Source organism: Cebus imitator, unplaced genomic scaffold (assembly GCF_001604975.1).
Source record: "Cebus imitator isolate Cc_AM_T3 unplaced genomic scaffold, Cebus_imitator-1.0 Scaffold762, whole genome shotgun sequence".
Lineage (NCBI taxonomy): Eukaryota > Metazoa > Chordata > Mammalia > Primates > Cebidae > Cebus > Cebus imitator.
In genome coordinates, this window is record NW_016108077.1 from 449227 (window position 1) to 454585 (window position 5359).

The 5359-nt window shown below is 46.9% G+C and overlaps 1 protein-coding gene across 4 annotated transcripts in view; it reads right to left on the bottom strand.

Annotated features, from left to right (window-relative positions):
- TTF1 (transcription termination factor 1) overlaps window positions 1-2798 on the bottom strand; it is a 32209-nt gene extending 29411 nt beyond the window's left edge. For 3 of the 4 annotated variants that reach the window (XR_001822071.2, XM_037735257.1, XM_017519645.2), the window contains exon 1: window positions 2735-2798. The gene's annotated coding sequence lies outside the window, so the exon portion shown is untranslated. The remainder of the gene's footprint in view (window positions 1-2734) is intronic. The other variant, XM_037735256.1, reaches the window with a different exon arrangement.
- Between the last annotated feature and the right edge of the window lie 2561 nt (window positions 2799-5359).

Here is a 5359-nt window from a genome sequence, read left to right on the forward strand (position 1 = left end):
AAGGAAGGAAGAAAAAGATGGTTTATCTGTCTTGTTCCCCTCTGTGTTTCCACCATGAGAAGCCATTAGACTCTATTATAGAGTGCAGGCTCCACACAAGGGCCTCATAGTGGGGATATCAGGTGTCCACTGACCTCAAACCAGAAGTCTGCCTCTTTGTGAAAGAAGTTGGATATGCCTTGTTAGTGTCCAACAAGGAGTGAACATTCTGCAATACAGTGGAATAAATTTCATAAGCCACTAACGTTAATACATACAGGGTGTGTGCACTTGGAAATTAAAATACAGTAATAGAGGCACACTTTCGAAAAGAGATGGTTAAAAATATAATTTTGCAAACATGTCTCATTGCTCTCTTTGCTCATTGCTTCTGGTTTCACTTCTATATACTGTGATCTGCATTTGCTATTTTTACTTAACAGTAGATCCTGGAGATTTCTCTATAGTGGTCTTTAAAGCCTGAACGCTAAGCACATTTTCTGCAGAAGCTGCCTAATTTATCCAGGGTAGCAAATACCAGCTGTATTAGACAAGAAATATGTTACTCCCCCAAGTCTAACACACCCGGTTGCATTGCTACATCCTCTCTCTTGCTGCAACAAAGGAAATGTCCCTTCTTCTGTCAAAGGCCATGCCTTCCTTCAGAGGAAGGAAAATGTGTGCGGGCTCCCAATCCCCTCCGGCCGTCTCAGAGAGATGGTGGTCCCCCAGGTATCCCATCTCTCTCCTGTATCTTCAGCCTGTCTTTTCGAGCAAAACACCAACGATATTTAATCTCCCCTAGCTTAAAAAAAAAAATGCAACTGTCCTCTAACCCTAAAGTTTCATCCAGCTGTTCTCTTTCTTCCCGTTCACAGCAAGGTTTCCTGATAGGGAAATCACTCTCTCCATTACCTCACCTTCCACCCACTTCTTAACCCACATCCTTGTAGCTTCCACCCCAGTACTCCATTGAGACTGCTCCAGCAAGAGTACCTGTGTCCTTAAAGCCACTAACTTCAACAGATAGTTTTCAGGCCCATCTTTTCGGACCTCTTAATAACCATGAGCAGAGCAGATGATTTCTTTTTTGGAGACAGAATCTCACTCTGTCACCCCATCTGGAGTAAAGTGGCACGATCTCGGCTCACTACAACCTCTGCCTCCTGGGTTCAAGTGATTCTCCGGCCTCAGCCTCCTGAGTAGCTGGGATTACAGGCACGCACCACCACACCCAGCTAATTTTTGTATTTTTAGTAGAGACCGGGTTTCGCCTTCTTGGCCAGACTGGACTCAAACTCCTGACCTCAGGTGACCCACCTGCCTTGGCCTCCCAAACTGCTGAGATTACAGGTGTAAGCCACAGCACCCACCTTGATTTCTTTTTCCTTCTTTTTTTTTTCTTTTTTTTGAGGCAAAGTCTCGCTCTGTTGCCCAGGCTAGAGTGCAGTGGCGCAATCTCCGCTCGCTGCAACCTCCACCTCCCAGGTTCAAGTGATTCTTGTGACTCAGCCTTCCAAGTAGCTAGGATTACAGGGGCCCGCCACCATGCCCGGCTAAGTTTTACAGTTTTAGTAGAGACGGGGTTTCGCCATTTTGGCCATGCTGGTCTCAAACTCCTGACCTCAGGTGATCCACCTGAGGCTTCTTAAAGTGCTGGGATTACAGGCGTGAGCCACTGTGCCAGCCGATTTCTTTAAATAATATTTCCTCTTCCATCAGTTCCTTTCCTTCTTTTTTGTAAATACCTGCCAGGCTGCTCTCTGGAGCCCAGTACAACCTTCTAAATATATAGTCTCTATCTGCTAAAAACTTTTCAGGGTTCCCGTTATACTTAAGTCAAAATCCTTGCAGACCTGCAAGGGTCTTCATTTTTTCATAATCTAGCCTAGAGGTGGAGAGGTAGATCCATGCCTATCTCTCTGGGTTTCAGAAACCCTGCTTTCAGTTCCTAGAATATACTACCTTCCCTTTCGGACTTTGCAAAAATAGCTCATTCTGCCAGGAATGCTCTTCCTCCCCATTACCTTTTCTGCTGTTTAACTGGTCCAACCACGAAAGCCGCTTTCTCAAAAGGACCTCTCTTAACAGCGTTTCCCAACAACCAGCGGCTTCCTCATCGCACTTTTGGCAGTTATGATATGATTGGCTTCTTGAGGGCTAGAATCTTGCCCATCTTGCTCCCAAATTGCTCGATACATATAGAACAAACGGATATGCATTTATCCCCCCTTACTCGGAACACACACTTCCCGCCCTGCAGGGTACGTGCCCAAGCCTTGTCCCGGATTCTCTCACCGCCTTTGCGGTGCGAGAGACCCGCTCTACACCCGGGTGGACCCTCCGGGGCTGAGAGGGGTGGAACTAACCAGATGTGAATTCTGCACCTTCTCAGTCCCAAAGACCCAAGCCTCGACCGGGCGCGGTGGCTCACACCTGTAATCCCAGCATTCTGGGAGGCTGAGGCGGGTGGATCACCTGAGGTCAGGAGTTCGACCAGCATGGCCAAAATGGCGAAATCCCGTCTCTACTCAAAATACAAAAATTAGGTGGGCGTAGTGGCGCGCACCTGTAATCCCAGCTACTCAGGAGGCTGAGGCAGGAGACTCGCTCGAACCCAAGAGGCGGAAGTTGCAGTGAGCAGAGATGACGCCACTGCACTCCAGCCTGGGCGACAGTGCAAGACTCTGTCTCAAAAACAAAACAAAAAACCCCCCCACAAAAACCAGAAACAACAAAGGTGCTTTCAACTTACCCTCCGAAAGCGCCGCCACCTTTCTTTCAACCCGGAAGTGCTGTTGTAGAGGAAGCGGAAGTAGTCTTGCGTCATCTTCCGGCCCACTTGGCGTCGTGCTGCCATGGTAACACGGCTGCTGCTAGGTCCTGAACGCGCGCGGTTGCCTACCCATTTTCTTTATGGGGCCTTTAGAGGTCAGGTTGAGCAGAGAATACTCCTAAAACGAAGAAAGTAGGACAGAATCCCTCCACTGACGTACTAATGCATGCATGCATTCCATTTATTTCAGTTTTTGGTGAACTCCAGGAGCAACTTGGGAAGACAGATGACAAATCAACTAAGATAATTTCAGATTATCTTGTAAGGAAAATAAAATAGGGTAACCTGATGGAGAGTGACTAGGGAGTGGGTGCTACTTTAGATGTAAGGGAGGGCTCACTGACGAGTGACATTTGAGCTGAGTTCTAAATGAAACGTGCAGGAAAAAATCTAGGCAGAAGAGTGTTCCAGGCTGGAAGTGAGTGCAAAGGTCCTGAACTTGGTTGCTGGAGGACCTAGGAGAAGGCCGTAGCAGCTGGAGCACAGTGAATGCAGGGAAGAGTGGTGGGAAATGAAGTCAGAGGTCTGCAAGGGCTAGCCGGTGCAGAGTCTGATGGATGTTAAGCTTGGATGAAGTCTCAGAAGGCTAGAGCTAGCAAGAGTTTTGGAGATCTAACCCAGTCTTCCCATTTCAACAGAGTCCTGAAGAGACTTAGCTGAAGGGGAAGCTTTAACCTGGCTGTCAATTCGAGGCCATTATATTTACCAACCAAACGTTTAATCTTTTTGGATGGTGAACATGTATGATATAGGCAACAAGTTTTCTCACTTAATCCCTGTAGGTATCTATGAGGTATTATTAGCCCCACCTTGTAGATGAGAAACCTGGGTTTACAGTAACTTGTCCAAGGTGACTTACATGGGCCAGCCAGAAATCAGACCTGTGCTCTTTCTACTACTCCATTATCTTGCCCCTTACTGTTCTATCTGACTTCTATGTGATCTACCAAGTGACTTTGATTAAAAAATGCACAACCGGCCAGGTGCGGTGGCTCACACCTGTAATTCCAGCACTATGGGAGGCCAAGGCGGGTGAATCATGAGGTCAGGAGATTGACACCATCCTGGGCAACATAGTGAAACCCCGTCTCTACTAAAAATACAAAAATTAGCTGGGCATGGTGGCACATGCCTGTAGTCCCAGCTACTTGGGATGCCAAGGCAGGAGAATTGTTTGAACCAGGGAATCAGAGGTTGTAGTGAGCCGAAATTGTGGCATTGCACTCTACCCTGGCGACAGAGTGAGACTCTGTCTCAAGCAGGCTGGAGAAACGATGAGCATATGTATGCACTCGTGTTGCCATGCAAAGGCTGCTCCGGGACATGGATGTGCAGTTCGAATTCTGTCTGCAGAAGTCTGTAAATGTGGTGTTGTCCACTGTTGATATGTAAGGCCTTGAAGTCCAGGTTTGTCATTGGTGTCACTTGTTCTGTGGCGAACCCACTTACCTAGAGCCTTGTGGTGTTAGTGGTGCATGAATGAACCCACAAAAGGCTGGCACTAGAGAAGAGATTAGAGATCATTCAGGTTAGTGGTTTCCAATCCTCCTCCAACGGCACCAATCACCTGGGAAGTTTTTTTTTAATGCAGATTTTCAACTTTGCAATGCATTTTATATTAAACACTATTGTATCACATTAAAATCTTCGGACATGATAATGACCTTGTAGTTATACATGGGAATGTCCCTGCTACGTGATGAAGTACCTAGGGTTAAATATAATGTTGACATATTTTCAAGCGATTCTGTAATGTGCGCATGTGCATGCTCACACAGTCACAGAGAGAGAGAGGGAGCAAGAAAATGTGGCTGGTGCTGGGGACTCGTGAATCTGTCATCCAAACTACACCACTTTGTAAGCCCCCTGCCATTGTGCAGAACTTGGTTAAAATGAAACATTCCACAGGGGTTCAGGCCATGAGAAACAGCCTGCCTTTTATCATATTCTGCTGGGAGAAAATGCCAGGAACATCACATTCTGCCGGAACAATGGCCAAACTGCCTCATCATGGGAATACCTTATCAACATCTTCCAGGGCAGCAGGCCATACCCCCCATGCCCCTCCCCACCCAGGCCTATAATCGCCCCAGCCTGTAAGCAGCGGTGGGCACTGGCATTAAGCTGGTCTCTCACCTTTTCAGGTCTTATGCTGGACAGAAAGCCAGTATTTGCTGCAGAGCCGCCTCTCTCTCTCTCTCTCTCTCTCTCTCTCTCTCTCTCGTGTGTGTGTGTGTGTGTGTCTTTCTTTAACCTTCGCCTTCCCTTCAATACCTAACAGAATCTAGGTGAAGCCTATGTGGATTTTCACTGTATTCTTCTTTTGACTTTAAACTTTTCTGTAGGTTTGAACTTTTTCAAAAAGTTGGGGGTGGGTGGGTAAGGGCATTTTTAAAAATGCAGTATCTGGCCTGGTGAGGTGGCTCATGTCATCATCAGAGCAAGACTCCATCTCTTAAAAAAAAAAAAAAAAAGAGGTGAGCCTCAGATGCCATTTTCGGATTTCTGATTCAGTGACTCTGGGGTGAATCCTGTGAATCTTCG